At 41.8% G+C, this 24,048-nt stretch overlaps 1 protein-coding gene across 3 annotated transcripts in view; it reads right to left on the bottom strand.

Annotated features, from left to right (window-relative positions):
• KCNIP1 (potassium voltage-gated channel interacting protein 1) overlaps positions 1 to 24,048 on the bottom strand; it is a 179,941-nt gene that overhangs the window by 138,717 nt on the left and 17,176 nt on the right. The gene's annotated exons all lie outside the window — the stretch shown is intronic.

Raw genomic sequence — 24,048 nt, 5'->3', positions numbered from 1 at the left:
TAGTAATCTGACTCAGTGGGAAAGTTTAAATAACTGACTAGACTACCTTTGAGTCTGATTCTATTGATTTCCCACTCACCTGAGAGTGCAACCTCTTAGCCACTCCTTTTCAACACACAATATTGTAGTTCAAGACAGTGTGGAAACCTCCAGGGCCCTGCTGTTCCTGCTCTCCTTTGGGTCCCAGACCTGCCATAGGTCCCTCTCTAGAGCAAGTGGTTTGGCCAGAAAGCAACCTAGAGCTGAGGGATATATAGATCAGCCCTCAAGTAGGTAAACACTGAGAGTCCTGAGCTGTGGTCCCATGGACTGATGCACAGCAATAAGGGAATTCCAGCTAATACTAACAAAATATTAAATGCCTCAGGCCATTTTGACAAACATGTTAATATACAGATGAAAATGACCATAAAATATGTAATTTTTAATTGTTCATAATAAAAATTAGCTTCTGGGAAAATATTTTATTTTCTGGGAAATGTGTCCTCACTTCAGAAAATTGCTTGGATGGGAAATTCTCAGCCAGCTCTCTCTCCCATAGGGTTGTTACTCAGTAACACCTCAGTAAGTCTCTGTGCACAGTTGCCAGGGGACCATCACACAGTAAAATGTAAATAATTTCCTGAATGTATCTGTTATATTTTAATTTCACTATCAACAACCCTCTTCTAGACACAGACTGCTGTGTTTCCATTAGAAACAGTTTGCCAACTTTTCCATCATCTGGGAGCTATTCAAGCAGAATGACAGCTATTCCAATACCAAATGGTGGGAAAGTAATGATGAGTGTGAAGTAGACAAGGACAGACTGTGCAACCTTCTATGCCAAATATTGATCTGTGTATCTAGCTGCACAGCTGTTTGGAAATACAACAGTTCATCTGTGATGAAATACCTTATCAGGCCCAAGAAGAAGCTGGGGACCTTGGCTCTAAGACCTTCTCAGTGAGCAGAGCCTGCACAGGTCCTGCCCCAGGGGGGATCAGGCAGCAGCACTCCTGGATAGTCCCATTGCTTTGGATGTGGAAATGCTTGTTCAGAGCTCTTAACTAAAATTGTTTGGGTAAGCGTGGGTTGTAAAAGGAGCAATTATCTTAACTGTATTTGTAAGAGAAAGGAATTTATTGTTATGAGAAGTACTGATGTAGAAATCATATGAAGAACAGGCAGTTTTAGCAGAATATACCCACACCTCAAAGGACATAAGCAATAACAACAGCTGCATCTGGGAGATTTGGGGAAATTCAGCAAGTTTAAGATAACCAGGATGAAAACACAATGATGAAAACATAACTTGGGATTGAAGCCATCCTTTTGCAGCTTGCTGATTGTGCCATCCCAGAGGCATGTGTAAGCCTTCCTTAGGACTAGAGAGGGTTTTTTTTCAGCTGCTCATATTGTGCTTGACTGGAACAGTTCCAGATTCAGGCACGAGGCCGCTGTAACCCATGACTTTCAGCATGTGCTGTGGTGCACAACCATAATGTATTGCACAGCTGAGGACCAGACCAGTGATACCCTGACTGCAGCCAGAAATCACCCTCCTTCCTGCCCTGGTTCTCCTCCAAAACAAGGCACTTGAGCCAGTCTCTGAAAATACCAGTTCCTGAAAGAGTTCTCAGGGCTGAGCTTAGCCAGGATATCTAACATTTATGCACTTTGCTAGTGTGTGTGAGTCATCCAGGTTCTTTCTGCGCAAAGGAGTGAAAAAGCAGTGATTCATCCCCTACCAAAATAGGTGCTCAAGGGAGGTGGGATGGAAACTTGCATGGAGCTATTTGTCTTCCAGGGAGCTCCAAGAGCTCTTGCCTCACTAGCCCAGGCACAGCTCAGAACTTCTACATTTCTAATTTATGGAAGACTATTTATGCAGAATTAATACAGTTAACCGTAGCCTTTGCAAATAGTTATTGAAGAACATGGGAAACCAGAAATAAAACAAACTAACAAAGACAAGGCAACTAAAAATCCACCTATGTTCTAGAACTGAACTGTAAAAAGTTTAGCAGATCCTCCTCTGCACCTGCAAGGATGTGTAGAGCCAGAAGGCAGGGAGGAAAAAGTTATGGTTTTGACAGCATCTACTTTGGAAGCACCTGATATTTTGACTGCTTTTGAGCTAGATTTGGTGAAAGAGATCCTACCTCAAGCTTCAGTAGAGAAATTTGAAAGCAAAGCTATCTGAGGAGGAGTAACAGGCTCAGAACCAAGGGTAATTCAGTCATGGTCCAGAGGTGCAAATTCTGTGCATCACTCTGATGTCCATTAATATTGCAGAGTGTTTGCAGCAAAAAGCTTTCTTGCTCCTTGCTTTACTCCCATGAATTGGAATACATCTGGATTAACTCCCAGATTGGCCTCAGTAGGCCTGCTCCTGAATTACATCTTTAAGATATTCCTTGCTAGCTTGATGGCTGCCCTAGGCCCTTAGCCAGGGTCTAGGTGACAATGGGGCAAAAATCCTGGGGCAAGTCATGCAGAGCCAGATTCATACCCATCTTCCTCAGTGAAGCTGTTGGCCCTGCTCACAAGCCTTGTCTGCATTAAATGCATAAATCCAACCATTGCACAATTGAGAATTTCTCAATTTCATCCAACTCAAACTTAATTTGAATATTAAAACCACTTTTCTCTCTTTTCATTCAGGTATTCCTGTTTTTCTAAATACAGCACTCTGAGCATTTCCCTCACAACAGATGATACTACCAAATTAAAATTATACACAGTTGTTGCTAATAGTACTAATTATTGTTGCTAATTGTAACAAAAAGATGATTAAAAGTATGCTGTACTCAGAGTTCCTTTGAATTGCATGAAACTGATTTACATTTCTGCTTAGCATACATGGCACCAGAGTGAAGAGCTGTATTTTCCCAGTGCTTATGCAAATTATGGGAAAAGACAGGTGCATAGGACTTACTCACTTGCACTGTCAGTGAGAACATGCTTCAACAACTGTGGCAAGTGTTAAAAACAACTGCATGGATGAATAACAACAAATAAATAAAACAAAAAGAGAAATTCAAGCTCCTCCTTTCCAGATTTAAGCTCAAACATTCAAACAGTGGTATGGCTCCCTGTTGTCCTTTCCTTTCCTCTTGCCAACAAACTATCTCTTAGGGTAATTTTGTTAACTAGATATAGATTTAACATTGAGTTAGCACTGTTTTACACAAGGAAGGAATTGCAAAAGGAAGGATAGATCTCCTTCACCTTCTTAGAACCCAACCATGACTTAGGATCCAATATAAAGCAGTGAATTCTATTTGGACATGACACTGAAAAAACTTGAGGGAATGAAAAACAACAATCTCCTCCAAAACCCCAAACAATAAACCATTGTGGATTCTTTCCTCAATAAACAGAGGAAAGTTAATCATTGACATAGTTTGAAAAGGATCCAGCTGTTTCATCCTTTGCTATCACATCCTTGTCATGCTAACTCAGTTGAAGTGGCAAAAACCAGTGAGAACAGCAGTAGTTGCAAGGCAAGGTATGCACTTTGAAATCTCAAATGGTTATGGGCTGAAATAGATCGTTCTTAATTCCTAATTACTTTGATTTGTTTGGTACCTATCTGTAAGCAGGGAGTGTAGTGCAGTGTGCTTGTGCTGTAAAAATGATGGGGACATCTCAGACCAACACCTCACATGACAGCATGTGACAATAATGTGGCACAGATTTCCTTACAGAAGGTTTCAAACAAGAACAGATATTTGCCTCTGGAAGGCACAAATAGATTTGTGCTTTTTTGATAGGTATTTTAGAATCAGGGTGAGGAGGATTCTTAGTTGTGTGCTAGCAGGTATTTAGGGCTGGACAGATGGAAACCGTAAGGAACCACCTGCTCTATTTGTTGAGGAAAATTCTTTAACCAAGCAGAAAGACTCCCCCATTAGAAATGTACACTTAACATTAATTAACTCAGTAAACTCAGTTTACCACGGTGCTCCAGTAAAAAGTAATCCCTGCCCAGCTGGCAGTAAACCTCGATGTACAACAATAATGGCCCAGCAGCACCATTTTCCCAAGGGTGCAGCTTCTCCCCAAGGGTACAGCTGGACTAGCTGACATTATCAAAGTAGTTCACTCAGTGAACTTCAATCAAAGTAGGTTTGGGAAGGCCAAAAGGAATTTCCTGGCTCTGCCTGCTTTAGTTTGGGTTTTATATCAGGCTTTTTCTGAGCAGAACCCAAGTGCTCTCCTATGGAAAGGGAACCCAAGATCCTCTTGAGATAAAACAGTTGTTAGAAATTGGAGTTCACAGCTATATTCAATTTTTCCTTTCTAAATTTGATTCCAAACCTCAATGAAGGAAACTAACAATCACATTATTACTTTATTTATTATCTCAGAAAAGAACAGTTTTGATCTAGTTCATGCTATTTTTTTTAGACAAAGCAATTTAATTCATTTATAAAGGATTTCAAACTGTCAGTACCTCATCTAACATCATAATCACACACTTGAAGATAGATCACTTACCGCCCCCCCCTTTCCAAAATGTGCATACATTATTGATTTTTCCAAAGCCTCATGAATAGGGTAGTTTGTAATCATTAAAAATTAAAGAGAATGCTGCTGGCTGGCAAAGAAGAAGGACAAATTTTGCTCTTGGCTCTATTGCTATTCCCCTGCAGCAGAGCGAGGACCTTTTTATTGCAAAAGAGATAGGAAAATAAGGAGCATTGCTTCTTTGTGCAGCAGACAACTGTCCAGGGCCCCTCTGGATTAAGTACTGCTCCAACGGAAGCCACAGGGGTAAAGGAAGTGCCCATCACAGTGCAGCCTCCTGTGCTCAAGCTCTGGGGCTTAGAACAGCTCTGCAAGCTGCTCCCTGTTACTATTCTCTACCATTTTTACTTTGCATTGTATTTGTTTCAAGAATAATCTTTTACACCCACCAGCATACAAGATATTTACTAAGGAGGTTCATGCTATGGTCACAGCATAAACTGCTGTGGTCCTTTATTATTTCCAAGCAGATTTTTGCTCAGAAGCAATTTAAATGTTTGGAAAATGTGTAATTTTCATAATTATTCTTGGCAGTATTTCATAAGAGCATCATGGTTCCCCAGCACAGTCAGTCAAATCTTCCTCATGCCTGTCCCCACCTGCTTGCACACAGTGGCTGCCCCACCAGTCATTATGAACTCTGTAAGTTATGTAAGTTCTGGAAAAAATTAATTTTAAATTCTCTTTTTGTAGAATAAACTCTGGCAAGGACCTGGAATCACAGTCACATTATCTAGCTATTTGTGAGGCCATTCCAATAATGAAACACACATCCCTCTGGAAATTTCACCAGCTCAAGGCTTTTAACTGACATTAAGATGTCAAGCTACTGTTTTCAGTGTTATGGGCATTCCATTGCTCAGCCCAGTTGAAGTATGAACACATCAAATTCTCCTTAACAATCAACCATATTAAAAGTTGATGGTCTTTGGTACCTGGAAAGACAACTACACATGACATGTTTAACTGGGCTGATGATTACCTACCTGATTCTGTTGTATGAATGCAAAACCAAATATATCTTCAGTGGGCCACTGGGAGTCTATCAAAGTAATTACTTTAAGGATAATACCTTCATTCTTTCTGAAAAAGTCCTGTTCCCAGAGTCATAGTGAGACTTTTTGCTTTACTTACTGTCTTTATCTTACTCCTATCCTATCCTATCCTATCCTATCCTATCCTATCCTATCCTATCCTATCCTATCCTATCCTATCCTGTCGTCCTTATCCTTCTGGTATCCTACCCTACCAAGTGAAAACTTGCTCTGCTTATCTTAAAAGAGAGTAGTAAATCATTGTCCACAGCTGTGGGTTGCCCAGAAGACTGCCAGCAGTGCTACCCCATTTGCAATCTACATTTATTTGAAATGATCCCTTAGACCTGTACATGTAATTCAGAAAGGGGACCAAGAATTAATCTCTCTGAATTAAAGCAATATACTGCATTCCAATAAATTATGTTAAAAGACTTAACAATTAATTGGTCACACTGGGCAAAATCAAGAACACATTTTTCAAAGCTGCAAAAAATAGTCTAAATAAAGTTAAGAGAAGATAATACACACAAAGTACCAAAACCACCTAGGGAGTAATGCAAGATTCAGATCAATATTTGGTGTTCCTAAGCCCATCTCCAGAGAGTCTGCCTTGACTGTTAGAGAGTGAATCACAGTAAAAGACATAGCCATGGTATTTGTTAGCATTTATTAATATTGCATAGTCATTTCTGGCAGCACGTGTAGTGTATCAAATTGTAATTTTCATTAGTCAGATTTGCATTACCGTAACTATTGGCCAAAACCCCAAATTTCTTGAGCTCACCTAGAACTCCAACTCTCCATGCTGGCTACAGCAGCCTTTCACCATACAAACACTGCTGTGGGGATGGGGAATCAGCTCTGGATAGGACTGATATATGCATCATTGATCCCTGCAGTCTCCCCCTTTGGAGAGGGGCAGTCAGGGACAACCACAACAAGAGTGCACTTCTCTCACTACCCTCTGACACCATCTGTGGAGGGGGTTAGCATTCAAGAAACAATCCTGCTTCTTTATCCCCGCCCCTTTGGCCTGACAGCTGGAGTGACTGATGATATGGAAAGACAGCAAGTGCCTCATTCCTGGAGGGTAGTGACTGTGACACCAAACACCTTTGCTGCTTCCCCCAACTCTGACATTTGCAGTCCTTCGTTAAAAACATATAGGCTATAATTAAGACATTTAATCTTCCTAATCTTCACTGCTATGTAAACATAACGCCTTCAAGTAGGAATATATATGCCTGCATTATTGGGTGAAGGCCTCTGTTAAGATTATTAAGTGTTTAAAGAAGCAAGTCAGACTTGTTTGAAAAAAGGCTGAACTGATAATTAGGAGTTATAAAAAGATGTAACAAATAACTTGGTATCAAGCAGCTGACAGTTCTCCCAGCAATGCTCTTCTTAGAAATGGCAGAGGTGCTGAATTTAAACACTGCTTCCAGTATTGACACTGATAAATAACCATATCATGATGAGCACTGAACCATGCTTCACTGGGGATGTGAACTCTACACATTTTCTACTCTTTCAAGAACTAAATTACTATGTATTGTATAAGACTGAAAAACTATGGAGTAGTCTTTATGGTAGACATCATTTGGCTCCTAGGATTCATTAAAATATCTTTGTATTATAACACAGCTGAGGAGCAGCACAAGCCAATGAATTTAGCAAATTTACCACGGAGTTCCTGTCAATAGCAGGACTCTGCAGTTGTCACATTGATGGAGTTAATGAAATTCATGGCTCGGGCAGAGACAATCACACAGCTGCCATCAGCCACCATCTCAGTTTTGACAAGCAAGACAAGATTATTATTTTGTACCTATGCCAAAGCAGATAATGAAGTTATATTTTTTTATTATATTTGACAAGCAAGACAAGATTATTATTTTGTACCTGTGCCAAAGCAGATAATGAAGTTATATTTTTAATGATTGCAGCTGATATTATGGAATAGAAATGCCCAGAAAATTTATGTAATCTATGCATACACATCACTAGTTCTCTATGTTCTGGCTTTCTTATGAACATACCCTATGTGGAAAGCTATATGTGGTCATTTGAGTTTCTGCTATGAACCTACCCTACAAAATCCCCACATTACACTCTTGCATACTTGCCTTAAGATTTGGCTGGTGTCCTGGCTTGTTTTAACCTGGGCAGTAGAAGAAATTGGTCCTGTTTCCTTCCAGCCCTGGGTGCAACACCCAAGGATGCTCATGGTCTCCCCTCTGTCCATAAAACATGAACGGACAGGGCGATGCAATGAGCCTTCAAGCCCTTGGGCAGCTCTGGACCAGCATCACTCCCAGGAGGAGCTGGCACAGGACACGCATTCGCCCAGGCAGAAACATGAAGGACGACAGGAGGATGTACAGGTACATTCTGCATGTATCACAGAATATCCTGGAGCTGCATTTGCTGCTTTCTGTATTCAAAGTTTACAGGAAAAAATAGCCTGTGCAGGACGATAGTGCACTCAGCCCTAAGAGCTACCGCAGCTGGAGTAAGAGGAGCAGGATCTTTGTGTCCACCAAGCTACTGCGGATTCATTTTTTTACAGATTAGGGCCAATGTGGCATGTAAGCCCTTGATACCGTGACTGCTACTTTCTTGTTGTAGTTGGTTTTCTATTAAAAGGCCAACATTATATTTCAAATCTCTGCTCAATGTAGCACAGAAATAGCTAACACAGTGGGAGTAAAGAATTACCTGCCTGCAGGATGTTTTTCTATGGTTTGTGCTATAATTCATGCTCCTTCCTCTAAAATCTTAGTGGGAAAATGTATTTAAAAGGAGGTTACACAGACTTCTTTTCCTGAAGCTGCCTGCAAGCCCCAGGATTTGTGCATGGGCCCTCTGAACAGAGTGTGGAGCTTTTTGGGGCGGGAATATACTGCATCCCTTCTCCAAGCACCTTCCTGACCAGAAAAACCAAGTGGCAAATGGGCATTTGCCAGAATGGATAAACAAATTCAGTAGAACTCAAGAGATGTTCCTGTTAATAGTTTCTTTTTCCTTTGATCAATTTAATTGTCATAATGCTAACTTTCTTAATGCTTATAACACTTAGTTATTTTCACAGAAACAACTTCACTCTTAAATGGCAGTTTGGGACTGCAGTTTCCCCAAAATGCCTCTAGTATGGCTATGCTGATGTCTCATACATGAACTATTCCTTATTTTATTCCACCAAAAAATGACACTACAGACATGCTTTGCTGTTGACTACTGTATTTATGATGATTCTCTTGTTATACACAACTGTGGTGCTGAATCATTGCTGGCTATTGGAAACTTCTCATCCTTCAGCAAGGAATGCCTTTGAATGGCATCAATAAGTACTGTTCAAAACACAAAAAAGAAGTCCAGCCCTTTCAAGAACGGATAACCAATATTTTTCCTCTCTTTATCTATTCAGGCACACATCAGGACTAATTAACTTAGGACTAGCATAACTTGATAGAGTAAAAAAATGATCTAAAAAATTACAAAACTAAAAGAAACCCAGTTTGCTTAACATTAGCATATATATTTTTAAAAATGAAGATTTTAACCAGGGTCAGTATTGACCTTTTATGTCCTTAGTTTTTAAAAACAATCTACCTTTGAATATTGAAATGCAGTGGCTGGCACTAATATTTCAGGCATGTAACTAGGTTACAGATAAATAGATTTCATAATAACCTTCTGTATCCAAGTAATAAGGCTGTGATGTGGAGACATAACAATAAGATAGTAATAATTTTTTTTTTTACTCTCATAAAGCCACAATTTCACTTAGATGAATCACATAATTAATTATACCAACTGCAGAATATCTATTATGCTTTCAGCATCTTAACTGAACACTTTAATTAATAGAGCAACTCTAGCACTTTAGGCCCTCAAACTTCAATGCAGGGAACACTTAGTTTCCACTGAATCCAACAATGACAGAGGACTGTCAACAGAAATTAGAGCCATTAAATTTGACCCTAAGTAGCTTAAATTTTACAGTTTCCTCAAATATAATTTCTGATTTTTTTGCCTTCTAACCTTACAAAACACAGTGACTGAAATAAATTGTACATATTCTGTCCAATGTATACAGTAAAAGTAACAAGCATTGAGAAGTGATCATACTGCACTTGTAATTAGAGCAGGAAACATATAAGGTGTCATGGTAAGTCCAGCACCAGTTTTGTAGCTGCAATATCTTGTCCTGTGTTGACTTTTGCTTATTTCTGTCTCTGGAGATGGGAAGAAAAATAATTGCTTGCACAATGTGCTGTCTCTGTTAATCTAGTTATGCATGCATTGCTCCATATTCTGCACAATCAGTAATCTTCTAATAACATGAGCCCAAAGCAGAGTAGGCAGAAGGGGACAGAAAAACTCCTCACTATGTGGGCACCATGTCACTGACTCAGACATCTTTAAATTCCCTGGGAAAGATCAGGCTGCCAGTGGTAGACACAATTGCATTCTTCCTCTGGTCCATCAGATGTATGTATGACACTACTGAAAAGGGGAAGAACTGATTTTTATACTCCCTCACCAGTGCCACCAGTACCCATGTGGTGCTGTTCAGCTACAGTTTCCCTGCACCACAACAAGTGGGATGGGCAACATCAGTCTACTGAGGTTTAGCCTGTTCTTTGGCTGTATGCCCTCCCGTGGAAAAATCCACCATTTCGTTCTTTGGATATTGCAAAGGATGAGGGGAAAAAAAAAGGGAAATGGGCCCGATTTCTTCTGGAAATAAGCCTTCCAGGAGATACTCCTCACTACATGCCTCCCGATCACTCCTGCACCATAAGAACAGCTGCATGTTCCAGGCTCAGAACAACCAATTTAATCTTCTGGTGGGGAAAACAAAAGAGCACTTCTTGAGGAAAGTTAAAAATCAGGTGCCATAAAAATAGGTAGTAGCCACAGGAGTGGTATGAGTAGTAGCCACAGGAGGAACTTGCTGTAAATACCTCCATGGAAGGAAGAGTTCCATTCTCAAAACTGTTAGAGATTCTGCACAAGTAACACATAGTACAATGTTGTGGCTGAAAGCAAAGCTTTGTTCACACCAGCCCCTTCAGGGACAGCCCACACAGCTTTTTGACCTGCCACAGGCTGGTGTGGCCATTACACAAACTGCAATCCCACCTCTCCTCAGTGCCAGCTCCTGCCGCCATCAGCTCCTCCTTGACGCTGACCTCACCTGTGTCCAACTGGATCCTGCTTTTCCTCAGGGCAATGAAGTCACATAACCAAGTTAAATTTTGACATAGAAGACTAGTATCCCTGTGAGGTGGAGAAAATTACTGCTGCTGCTTTAGCTCCAAAATAAGAATTATAGGGAGAACTGGCAGTAAATAACACTCATCTGTACTTAAGTTATGGGTTTCAGTCAATTTTATTTAAATCTTTAAAGCACCCTGAGCTGCACTGCAGAGTTAATGGATTTGGCAGAAAGCAATACTGACATGAAAACCTGAACTCAAAACACACAGCTCTGCTTCTTCCTGATCAGTGGTAACTGTGTTCCGCAGGAGCCAGAGGCTTTGCCCGCGCACACCTCCCACTACACCCAGTGCCAGAATGCTGCAGGCCCAGCCTCCAGCTCGAGAGAAGAAGGCACAGTGAGCCAGCAGGGCTGGCTGGGCTGTTGGCATGGACAGAGGAGCTGAAACTTAGTGTTTGAGGACCAAAGACAACCCGAGGGGTAAGAGCCACCACTGGGTGACTCACTGGAGAGCAGAGCTCTCTCAGGGGCTGGGGACATCCTCGTTTCTCTGGGTGCAACACAAAGGTGGGACTTGGCTGCCACATCCCCAGAATCTCAGACAACCTCATGGAGTGGATACTGGTTAATTGACTTTCTGCACATCCCCACATTACCATATGTGCATATCACCCCATTTGAAGCTCACTGGAAAGTTACTATTTTCTGATATCAGTATTTTTAAAACTTTCAGAAATAAAATTGAAATCCATCTTGAGTTCACTGTGCTAGTGGCTTAAGGAGTTCCTTTGAATACCACTTAAATGGTGGAAATTGTCCCAATTCCATGGGACTTGCTAATGAACATTTAGTTGCCAGCAGTCCAGTATTTCTGCCCTTGACTCCAAAATCCAAAATCACAGAAAGAATGAAACCCTATGGAAATTCTGCCCAAAGAACAAATGGGCAAACGTTACACAAATTCAAGGTTTCCATTCCAGTCACTTTCAAGGTGCCTGGCAAGCCACTGTGTCGGGCAGCACTGTTTCTGCCTGTAATGATTCAGGTTTCTTTTCACCCAAGGTTAAAAACGATGCAATATTCCTGCAGGCAGACCTAGTATCTGAGGCCTTAATTTATGTCATGGGAACTGCAGACTTAACAAAGGCTTGCTCACCATGGCAGCATATAGAAGATGATGTATTACATCTTGTCACACAAAAGTTCTTTCCATCTGAAATCCGGTAGAATTCCCAGCCCATATAACAATGTATTCAAAGCACTTCTCGCCATCCAGCACCTCATCCCTTCTGTGAACAGAGTTACTAAGTAAACTGCTTATACACAACACACTGGGAATGGTGTTTACATCTACTGTGTGAGACTGGTGTAAGTCAAATTCTCTACAGGTGGATTTAGAGGACCAGAAATGAGAAGCAGAGCTTCACAGCATCTCCCACCCTGATCCTGGGCCAGGCAAACATAGCAAAGAGGTGCTCACCTTCCTGCTCCAGGAGAGACATGCTTCACATGACATGGCCTCTCCCTACTATCTAACGGTAGATTCCTGGCAAAGCCAGCTCACATTTTGGTGAGGAACTGGAGGTGGGCAGGCAAGATGGTAGTAATGGACTAGTGTCCATAGGTAGTGAACCATTAACATAATATCATAAACATTCATCATCATTAACAAACTGTGCAACACAGTCAGGAAAATAAGTGCTATTCTGAATTCTTAGAAAAATTCAGCCTTATATTTCTAACTGCAGGTGTAAAGGGTCTCAGATTAGTGCAAGGAAGATGTGACATATCTGGCTGTCATCATAATGAAAGATTAAATTCTCTCCTGGAATAGAGATTACAGACAATCATGCAAGTTTAATTGATAAATTCTCCATTACCATACTAAGCTGCTGAACCTGGAATGTGTCCAAACCTGGAATCAAATCCTCCATACAGAGCCCTCAGATTTAAACTGATGTAAATCATCGGTTCCTCACATTCCCCCGTTAATTGCAGAGAAGAATTCAGAGAGAAGAGACGGCTATAGAGGAAGGATGCTGCATCAGGCTGTTGTACTCCACAACACAAAGAGAGAGAACTATTCCTGACAGCATTTGTGTAATTATAGCTGATTCTTTTGAACATTCAATGCATCTCACAGATAATGAGACAACCACACATTGTGGCTTAATGAAAATAACTGAAGGAAATGTACCAAATTATTGGTTACCGGGCAGCTGCTTCATAAATGCTTTCTCCCATCTGTTTTCTCCTTCTCCTTATATCAATTCATTCAGCCTAATGCCTATAAAATGCTGAGCCAAATGTTTCAGGGCATCTCTAAACTCCCCAGCCAGTGTTCATGAGTGACTTCAGCCCCCTTGTCCTGTGTCTTGGTTTGAAAAGACAGGTGTCTGTTAAGGAAGGCAGGAGCCTCCCCTGAACTGGGAAATGTAAACCCTCTCCCTCCAAATTGTTATAATTTTGAAATTAAGGGGGGCCCTCAGGCATGGGAGCAGGCATAACAGTTCTTTATCAGAGAAGAAAATGAAAATAAAAATAAAATAAACTATACAGTAATACAAAACAACACTGACAGAGTCAGAATACGACCTGACACCCTGTTGGTCAGGGTATTGGTAGCAGTCTAATTGAAATGATGGCTGCAGTCTTCCTGGAGTGGCAGATGTGGTTCTGTTGAAACAGTGATCGTGTAGAAGGGTGTAGTCTTCCTCTGAAGATCTAGTGGTGGTGTAGATGGGCCTGGTCTTCCTCTGGGAATCCAGTGGAGAAGAAAGCTGCTCTTCTGGGAATCCAGTGGAAAAAGCTGTTCTGATGTCCCAAAACCTCAGATTATATCCAGTTAGGAATGCTTGGCTCCGCCCTCTGGGCAGAGCAATGGGATGATGTAAATTTTATCAGTCATGCAGTGACACACAATAGCCCGTTAACAGCAGATGTCTCCCTGGAGGGAGGATTGGTTTGTGGAAGAGATAAAGAAAACTGCCCAATTAACAGAAGATAACTGCCATACCTCTAACAGATGGCAAATAGAATACATATTGCCTTGCAATCTAGGACACCCTGGATTTGATAGCTCCCGTGGCTGCATGGCCAGGAAAGACATGTTCTTGTGTAAACATACCCCACTACACATGGCCTGATGAGACCAGGGACAGCTAATGCTGCAGTCAGTACCAAATATTAACAATTTAAAAAATTGTTAATTCAGCCCCTAATTATGATGGTGAAACAGGCTTATGTGAAGCCTGAAAGAAGGAGGGTTTGGCTACAGAGAGCCAAACCCTGATGAAAACGTAACCAGGCAGCTATTGGTCAGTGAACTGGGTGGTAACCAATCAGAGCCAAGCAGGTTTGAACACGGAGTCTTATTGAATAAAGTATATGAAAGCTGTGTAAGGCATTAAAAGCTCTCTCTGCTGCATGAACTTTGGAATGTCGGGTTGTGTCTCCATCTCCCCTGAATGTGACACCTAATAATAAAATACCTGTCAGTACAGGGTCAAGTTCTCCCACCTTAAGGTCTCTCATTTCCATGGACTGAGTGATCACATGGAGCCACATTCATGAATGCCTCTCACAAGTCTACTCCCAGAGAGTCATCAGACTCAGTTCTTGGTTTTGCAGACAGATAACATATAGAATATTTCCAGCTGGAGCAGGTCCTTCTGCTCTCACATGAGACCTCAGGCATTAGCCACAGCAAAGAATTGCTGCTGGATTTAGAAGATTAAGGATCTTGTAATGGATGGGTAATGAAATGGTTAGCTCTCACAATTTAGGGATGAATATTATGTGTTATGTTTGGAGAAGTTTTATTAATGTAAACTTATGTTATTGTGATATGTTCTCCCCATAGCCCTCTTTCCCCTCCCCCTTGAATTGTTGTCACTGAGTGGCCTTGGTAGCCAGGGCATTTGGGGGGCAGGGCAGGCTTGTTACTAGGAGGCGCGGCATGGCAACGCCTGACTTCAAATGAAGTTGCGAGAAAGTGATCTCCACCAATGGACGGCAGAGAAGAGTTGACTGACGGACTTTGGGAGGGGTTAGGGTTACCTGATGCAATACCATGAGTATAAAAGGTGGAACAGCCATTTTGTGGGTGAGCACATGGTGGTTTAGTTCCATGCTCCTAGCGCTGCTCTTTCTCCTTATTCAACCATTTGTTGTATTTGCTAAGGTTTAATAAGCCTTTGAAATTTTAAAGTGAGAGATCATTTCTCACCATCTGATCCAGGATAAAGACCTATTCATCTGCAACTTTTGCAGCAACATGAATAGCAGCAAATAGATGTGGTATGTGCCATGTGCCAATCTGTCCAAAAGATCTGCCATGGAAGCAGATCTTGTACAGAAGCAGCTTGGTGGCACTAGGTCTGGGCTGGGGCTGTCTGAAACAAGTGTGCTCCATGCCCACCCATCTCTCAAGGCATTGTTTCTCCTCTCACACCAGCTGTCATGAGTGGTATTAAGATCAATCAACATTGACAAGATTGCTCAGACACAGGGATGTCAAAGTGATCAGTGGTTGCTGGCTACGTTGGGTAAAATAATTTCTTGAAAATCACACCTGGACAGGCAGCATGCTACCTAAGGAGAGGAAGACACTTCACTTTGCCAGCCATGCTCTACCTCTCACAAGCAGGGCTACCTCTCATCCTGCTGGTCTGGCTTAATCTAATGGAAGAGCAGACAATGGAAATAAGTCCTCCAGCTCCCCGAGGAGAACAGGAGAGCTGGTGTCTGTAGGAGTGCATGCAGCAAGAGCCACCAGCCAACACCACACTCCCTGACATGGAGCTCAGACCAGTAATTTAGGTCAAATACACACTTATTCTGTCCTAATTTACCAAACTAGCAAAAGAAGCAAACAGATGTATGTATTTGTTTAATTTTGTCTTTTCCCCTTAGCAAAAAGAGTGATTATATTTCTCTTCATTCCCACTAGAGATATCATAAAATATTAACCTCAAGCCATCCAGTTCCACATTATTATTACCTGCAAAAAATTGCTAACAGATATTCTTTTGCCATCAACACGAAGCTGGTTAATCCTCTGGGAACCTCTTTTTAATTAAACACCTAATGCAGTATGATAAACATTGGAAATATGCACCTCTCCCCTATTACGAATGTGGCTTGATTTCCAAAGTGTGCCTAATCAGTTCAAAGGTGGCAGCAAATTTACAGTGGCAGGAAATATTTGGGGCTTAATATTTCAGGTAAATATTGTTTTAGTGATTCTATTAAAAGAAGGAACAAATGAGCACAAACACAACAGAAAATTGTAATACAGCTTGATATTTAACTCCAGCCTTGAGTTTCCCTTCTCAGCTACTGACACTGACCAAGCACACAAGTTTGGTGTGCTCAGTTCTGACTTCTCCTTTTCCCTCATAATCTGCATTGGCAGTTTTAGGTAGCAACGTTCTCCTCATCTATAAATGCACCTTCTACCCCTCACACAGCATTACAAGGTCTGTGACTAGCTCATGTAAAGCAAATAGACATTCACAAAACTCTGGCTCTATAGCATCCCCATTCCTTGCCTACATTATCAGTCACATAAAAACTACACAAAACCTGCAGAATTCTGTTTCTGCATTAGCCATGACAGCGGTGATTCCACTTCCATGGCAAACCATGGACACCAGAGTGACTCTGGATTATAGCTCCTCTGAGAGTGTGGGAGTGCGTACTGAACCACAGCAATTTGTAATAATCATGTATTAACTGAGGGCAATGATAAAATCCCTCCAAAACCCAATAATAATTCAAAAGTGTGTTTCTTACTAATATCTGTGCTTTGGCAAAGCTTTGACAGAAGCAGATTTTGGGGCAGAAAACAGAAGGAAACCTAATATATGGTTTCACCTGGGCCCTGCTCTGCAATTTATATGGCTCAAGTAAGGAGAATGGCCAGTGCATATGTGGTGATCAGGCCCACAAAAATAATGTATAAATTATGTACAAATTGCTGGCCTCAGTTTTGTTCCAGGAGTGTGTGATGCCTTTCCCGGGTAAAACGATGCTAACTTCTCCACATTCAAACAATAATCAAGTATTTAATCCTTTGCCAGAGGAGAGCATCAGCAAAACAAACAAGAAGAACAAAAAAAGTATAAATTTTTTCACTTAGGTCAACATTTCAAAAAAACCAAAGCTGCCCCAAAGGACTCTGTGCCACCGCACTCATCTCTTCCTGTTGCAAGGACTCATGAGAGTCAAATAAGTGGTGCGAGAGCTGTGCCAACACCAGTTAATCATCCCTGGTCATGTTGTGAGAACAAGTCTTGAAATCAAATTTTTATCAAATTAATGGGTACTCTGGGAATTGTTTTTTTTCCTCTGGGAATTAATGGTAATTGGCATGAGGGGATTCACCACCTTGAATCTCATCAGGAGCAGTCAAGAAAAAACAGCTGAAACTTTCTAGGGAAGCAGCACTGATCTCACTCTTGGGTCCTGTAATTGATGACCCAACTCTGCCCACTTTCACATATGGAGACCATAGGGAAACCTAAACAGGACACAACACACAGACCATGGGAGAAATGCAAGCATAATAAAATGAGTTCTGAATTCTGAAGCCAAATAGTCACACAAACATGGACACTGCTGCCACAGCTGCTAAACACAAAGAAAGATAATGTTTCCTTGCTCAAGCACAGCATTCTGCTATCCCTGCCTTCTTAAAACCACTTTGGACTCCTTCACACCGGTTCCACGAAACACTCTAGTTCCCAATAGATTTCGGAGGGGCAGTTTACCTCAAAACAGTGTCTGCAAGGGAATGTCTTCCCACCCATATAGAACAGTTCTTCCCGACACCAGGACTTTCTTGCAACTTGGGCTTTTGATCAACTAAAGCTTGCACTGAATCAACTTCAGAAAACAAAAAGCTGTCCCTTGTTTCTTCCTGCCAAACCAAGCAAGGGAAAAAACCCTCAAGAAAACCTCAAGTTCTACCACTATCAAGTGCCATATATGAAATTTTATGGAAGGAAATTTTATGGAATCACCTTTTTGCTGGCCTCCTCTAGTTGAGTACTGTTGGAATACACATTTACAAATAAGGCTTTGGTCTTTAAGTTGAAAGAAAAATTGTGATTTCTCTCTGCCTCTTAATTTCCACACAATTAGCTGAGGTTGCAACTCCTAACCTGTGCAACTTCACCAGTTCCTCCCAGAGCGATCATCCCACAGACTTGAATGTCAATGTCCCACTTTCAGCCCAAGCCTGATTTTCTGTTTCTTGGAAGGGGTTGAAAATATGGGACACTGTATAGGTTTTAAGCGCTACTCTTCAACCAAGGGAAATATTACTGCCAAAACTAATTCAGTGGCAGGCAGTAAGCACTGGGGGACCCTGTCCTATCTAATTTGCTGTCATCTGCAGTAATCACTGCTATTAATGTTACTGTGAAGAACATGTCAAAAGCTTAAATTCATCACTTAAGCATGTCATTCAGGGAACATGTGCCAGCAGGACTGATTGCTCTTTCCTCCTCAGCCTCTGGTGTTAATATTGAAACCCCAACAGCAGTGCAGTAACCAACATAAAAATAACATCCAAGTGGCTGTGCCAGGTGTATGGCCATTAGAGGTTAGTCATAAATATTCAACAGAGCTCAAACTGGACATGGAGGTCTAGTCCTTCCAGGAACAGCTGCCCATTGTTAAATGAAGGATAGGGAGCTTCTGTGATTCCACAGTACAGACCCAAAGTACAGAGATAGACCAGCCAATGCTCTTCACCTGATGTATAAATTTCCCTTTTTGGTTTGTAATAACAGGAACAATTAGAAGAGAAAGGGAGCAGAGGGTTATTAAACTCACACAATGTAGGAATTGCTGCTTCCCTGACACATTCTCCACTGGAGTCGCTAGGTGTCACAAAGGGCACGTGACTGGGGAACAACAAAGAACGGAGAAGGCCCAGCCAGGTCAGAGATGACACAGTGGCACAGAAAGAAGAGGTTTCACTGGCCACAACCTCATAAGACCAAATCCAGGCCTCAGACCAGCTTGGCTGGCAGGGTTTTCCTTGGCACACATGCAGTGAACGTTCTGGTTCAGGAGGAGAAGAGTAGGAGGTGGATGGAGAGCACCGCAGGAATGGCAGCATAGCAGGAGAAAGTGTTCGCTGTCAGGGGAGCCACTCCTGCCCTAGCTTTTGTCTGGCAGCACAGAGGAGAGTAACAGCAATGGTGTCAGGACTGCAAAACCTCTTGCAAAACCCTCCAGGGGCTCCCCCCTCCCCTTCTGTCTGCTCTTGCTGGAGTCATGCTAGCAAAACTGCCTGCACATACAACAATAACCTCTGAGTGCTCTGCAGACATGCTGATAAAATCAGACACTTAGGCCTTATCTCACACCTAAGTGTTAAGCTGTTCTGTGTGTTCTGACATCTCCTTGCAGTTAGAACTTACTTCCTCCAAAGTACACTTTTCATTTGTTCTAATTTAATTTTTCTATGCCTGACTGAATTCCCTGACCTAATAAGACAGCAGTACCTTATAAACAGAGAACAGCAGCTAAATAACGTTGCTGTTCTTTCAAGGAGAACAAACATGAAGAAATTAAAGACAATGAAGAGAATCTGTCTAAAGCTATCTTTGCAGAGTAGCAAATTATTATACGTCAGACACTCTGGACACCATGCCCTGTGCTGGGGACAGAGGGAGGACAATCTCCTGGACCAGTTGTGACCAGAAGCATCTCCTGCCAACATGGGCAACAGTGCTGACAGATGGAATGTGGTACTTGTCAGTACCAACATAGCTGGCAAAGGGTTTCAGCAAGGGATAGGAAATCCACTTCAGCCACTATTCAGTGCTTTTGAATATAATCCAAGAATTATAAGCCATTGCTTCTCTCATGGTGAAACCACACTACTGTGCACTAACCTATCTTTATCACAGAAAGAAAACAGCAAGGAAACTCCCAGCAGAATCCCAGACAGGCCAGACCAGAAAGGCTCCCACCTGTGGCCTGCAAGATAGCTTAGCTCTCCCTGTGAGCAATGTGGGTGCTACAGGGGAAAACGGGCATGGAAAAACCAGTCTGGGAAAAGATACCTGAGATTAACTGAGATCTTTGTTCTGAAGGATTTGAGAGACTGATACTGCACGCTAAGAGTTTTAAGCACTGGAACATTCAGATGGGAGAGAGCTGGGTGCCAATGCAAAGCCTTTGAAGCACATAAACCTCACAATTATGTGCATTCTAGTAGGTGTCACCCAGTACAGACTTCATCCTTTCTGAATATTTGCCATATATTTTAACTTTTAAATTATTTTATCGCATCCTTTCTGTGATATACAATGCACTTATCTCATTGGTCTCAGTGGCTGAGGGCTGCCATTCTGTATTATATTGTGTAGGACTCCCTCTCACCAGTCCAGGGTTTTGGCATGCAGAGAAGTGCTGACAGGTAGGCTGCACAAAGCAAGCTGGACACATGCCTGGGGGAAGGGCAGTGTGTTTGACTCTCTCATTATTATTTCATATTCTCTTCTGCAGAAAATATCAAACAACAATTCACTGGGGGAAGGACAGTCATTTTTCAGATACCACATGAAAGAAATATCAGTCTGGCCTGCACTAGATTATGTGGGACAATATTTTATTAAATATTACATTACAATGCTGGCAAGTTAAGACATTGATTTATTTCTTGTATTGAATTTGTTCACAGTAATGAATGTATTTCTAAATCCCCAAAGGCCCCTGCATTTTCTTTCACCTTTACTGATCAATTGTTTATAACTTTGAAATTATTTTAAATCAATTTTTAGTGATTAATGTAACTTATTTTCTAGTCTTAAAACAGCGTAGGCAATTAGCATCTGTAGAGTAAGGCCCTGCCTAGTCAGAAGTCAGAAGTAACACTACTGGAACTGCTACCATTATCTTTTACATTGGTCTATATTTCAGCACAGAAATCAGTAAAAGGGTGAATCAACACTTACTGAAGCACATTCATCTCTCAGAAATACTGTAAAACATGGAGGATGGTCTAAGAAGAATTAATGGCTGCTGGCAAATCTCTTTATAATCTTTAGAAGTGTATGGAAATAACTGGGAAAGTGTGATTCTCAATCAAAAGCAATGAGCATAATTCTTGGCTCCTGCAAGACAACCAAACAATTAACAAAAACTCAGTGGGGTGGTAAAATCATTAAGGAGAAAATCCATCCCCCAAAAAGACAGAGTACGAAACTTCTGTAGCAAACACAAAACATGTAGCCTCTTTGTGAGGTTTATGTGCTCCAAAGGCTTTGCACTGGCACCCAGCTCTCTCCCTTCTGAACATTCCAGTGCTTAAAACTTAAGCAGTGCAGAAAATGCTTTTCAGTGGGGGCTTTCAGGAGGAATAAACCTCAATATTGGTGCACAGAGGTAACCTCAGAGGGTTACCCTAACCAGGATCAGAAGGACTTTGCATCATTTTTGATGATTGCTGGGTTTTGAGGAAAGCTGAAATGCCAAAGCCAGGAGAGCAGTGGTAGCTGCTGAGTGGGAGCCTAGGGATCACTCTCTCTCAGGTGTAGTCCACCCACTTTCCTTTCAAACCACCTACCTGTGAAAGAAATCCCTGCTCTCTTGAGCAGCTGCAATGGAAGGAGTCACAAGTTACCTCCCCACAGAAGGAACAGAGAAGTGGAAAGATGTAAAAAAGAAAGAGCAAAACACTCAGAGAAAGAAGAGAGGATCAGGAATACAAAAAGAGAAGAAAATAAGAAGAATCACACAGGAGGAAAAGCAGATATTTGAAAAAAATGTGTTTAGAAAACAGCAGGATGTTGAAATCAAGAAGCAATTAGAACAGTGCTAAAACATCTGGAGACCAACCCAGAAGTTTTGGCAGCAGGACAGCACCCCATCAGAATCTGCATCAGGAATAACTTCTTCACCAGGGCCCCTTTATTGGCCAAAATACAGCAGTTTTAAAGCTGGATGAGCAGAATGTGTTTGAGAACTTTATTGAAGGCCTCCAGAGATGTCCTATGCAGATAGAAGCTCACTAATCCTAAGCAAAAATTTCAAAGCCTACTAAACCTACAGTAAAACTTCAAAGCCTCACCTGCAGAGTGACTGAGCATTTGCGACACCAAGAGAAACATCCCACGACTCAAAATGCTGCTTTAGCAGCCCACAGCCCATGTCTACATGGACAGTGGCATAGCACTGTCATCCTTCACAGCATCCAGAGACTTTGGTTTTTTATTGCTTTCTGAGAAAATGTATGAGCTTTGATGTTGCAGTACAAGCTGACTTGTACCGAACATTAATCCAGTTATAAATAAGAAACCCAGCTCAGTTCCATAAACCAGCCTCTAGACTGACTGACAGAAACTTCAACCAATAACAACTCTCTTAAAATACAAGCATTTGACTGGTTCAGAGGGTGTGGAGATTAGACCAATGACTGTTTAGAGTTGGGAGCTTTGAATTGCCTATAAAAGTATGCTCCAAACAATAAAACAGGCTGTTTGGCTGATGTACACTGGAGGTGTGTTGTGTGTTCCATCTCAGACGCATGGCCCCACCTGTCATGTGGTGCCCCCAGTGTGAGGACAAACAGTCCAAGGTTTGCCTGCAGGTAGAGTGGAGAGAGACACAGGGCAGAGCCTGCAAAGCCTGTCCCCACAGTGAAAAGCTGGAAGGAAAGAGGCAGGGAGAGCCCAAATTTGCAGCAAAGTCTGCAAGAATCACAGCTGCAGCAAAGACTGCGAGAGTCACAGCCAAAGGGCTGTGTGAAAGAAGAAACCAGAGAAGCTGAAAATAGAAGAAAAACCCCACTGAAGATATGGGAAACTTTATTTCCACACAGGACTGTCCAGTACTAAAGGTATGGAAACTTCTTCTTGAGGAATGAGACCTAGACTGTGATGAAAAAGCATTATTAGCATTAATAATGTGGGCTAAGAACCATGGATTAGACACAGCTAATTAGACACAGCTGCTTTTGACTTTAATACCTGGGCACGAACTGGTCAAATTATAATCCAAGCAGCTTCCAGAGTTAACAAAAATGCAATAAGAGTTATAAAGCTGTGGAAACTTATTTTAGATCTAATAAGACTGTTAAATTCTGAAGCATATGATGAGGAATGGACACTGGACAGCTGAAGTATTTGTTTCAGTTTTTTTGTGACAGTTTGAACTGTCACCAAGGTTTCCTCAGTTCCCTGTACTTTGCTGGTTTTCCAGCTGGGTAAGGGGATGGTGCTGCACACACTGCACATCAAGCTAAACAAGGCACAACTTTTGGGTATTACATCTTTGAAGCTTCATTGTTGACAAATAACTGTGCTCATCCTGAGCATGGTGCACAGGAAGGGAATAAACTAGCAGCACAGGAGAGGAGGGAGCTCTGCCCCGCTACTCCAGCACATCCTCACAGACTCAAGTCACCTTTGAGACTTTGGACAAGAAGAAAACGAGATTAAAAGAGATGTATCTGGAGGATACATGGAGGTGGTTGAACTGAGGAGGAATAGTGAGTGTTCACACTTTTGTGCTGCCAACCACACAGCATCTAAGAACTGTTCTGCATATGTTTGCACATGGATGAGATGGGAAGCATCACTCTAAAGCTCCCACCTAACCCATTCCAACCTGGCTACAAGGGAAACTCTGATGCCAGTTGCTTCTTAAACTGTTTCAGCCAAACTGCATAAAGCCTTTAGTAACACTCCGAGGGCAAAGCTTATCCTTATCCTCTTCCTGCTTTCAGAGACCATCTCCTGCCACCCTCAGGTGCTAATTTTGGTAATAGACAAAACTCAGCAGTTTGTTGATGCAATTTAACTACTGAAAATAGGATATAGGAGCCATGCTCCACAGTCTACTAGTGGTCCAAAGCTGAAGGAATTGGATGCCAGTGAATTTTTTTAGTAGCCTAACAATGGGCTGTATAGCATGAGTTATTTTTTTCACTATCTATTATAGCCACACTTAACTATCAAGCCATGGAAAACAGATTAGCAGGGAGGAGGAGTGGCGACAGAGGAGCACAGATCATTTCTGTGCCCAGAAGGCTGATGCTATGGAGATCCTGCTATGATCAGTCACTGCCCCCACCTGACCTGTCTCACATGGCTTGTGACAATAATAGATGTCAAGGTTCCCAAAACCCAAACTCTCTCTTTATATAGGGGCAATACAAGAGCCCAGGCTTCATCAGGCATTGCCACCCTAGAGAGTTCCTCACCTCTGGTTCATGAGACAAAGCACTAAGAACAAGGCAGCATGAAT

This window comes from Vidua chalybeata, chromosome 15, assembly GCF_026979565.1.
Source record: "Vidua chalybeata isolate OUT-0048 chromosome 15, bVidCha1 merged haplotype, whole genome shotgun sequence".
In the NCBI taxonomy this organism is placed as follows: Eukaryota; Metazoa; Chordata; class Aves; order Passeriformes; family Viduidae; genus Vidua; species Vidua chalybeata.
Note: the sequence above shows the minus strand (reverse complement) of the source record. Positions and strands in the feature narration are given on the sequence as shown.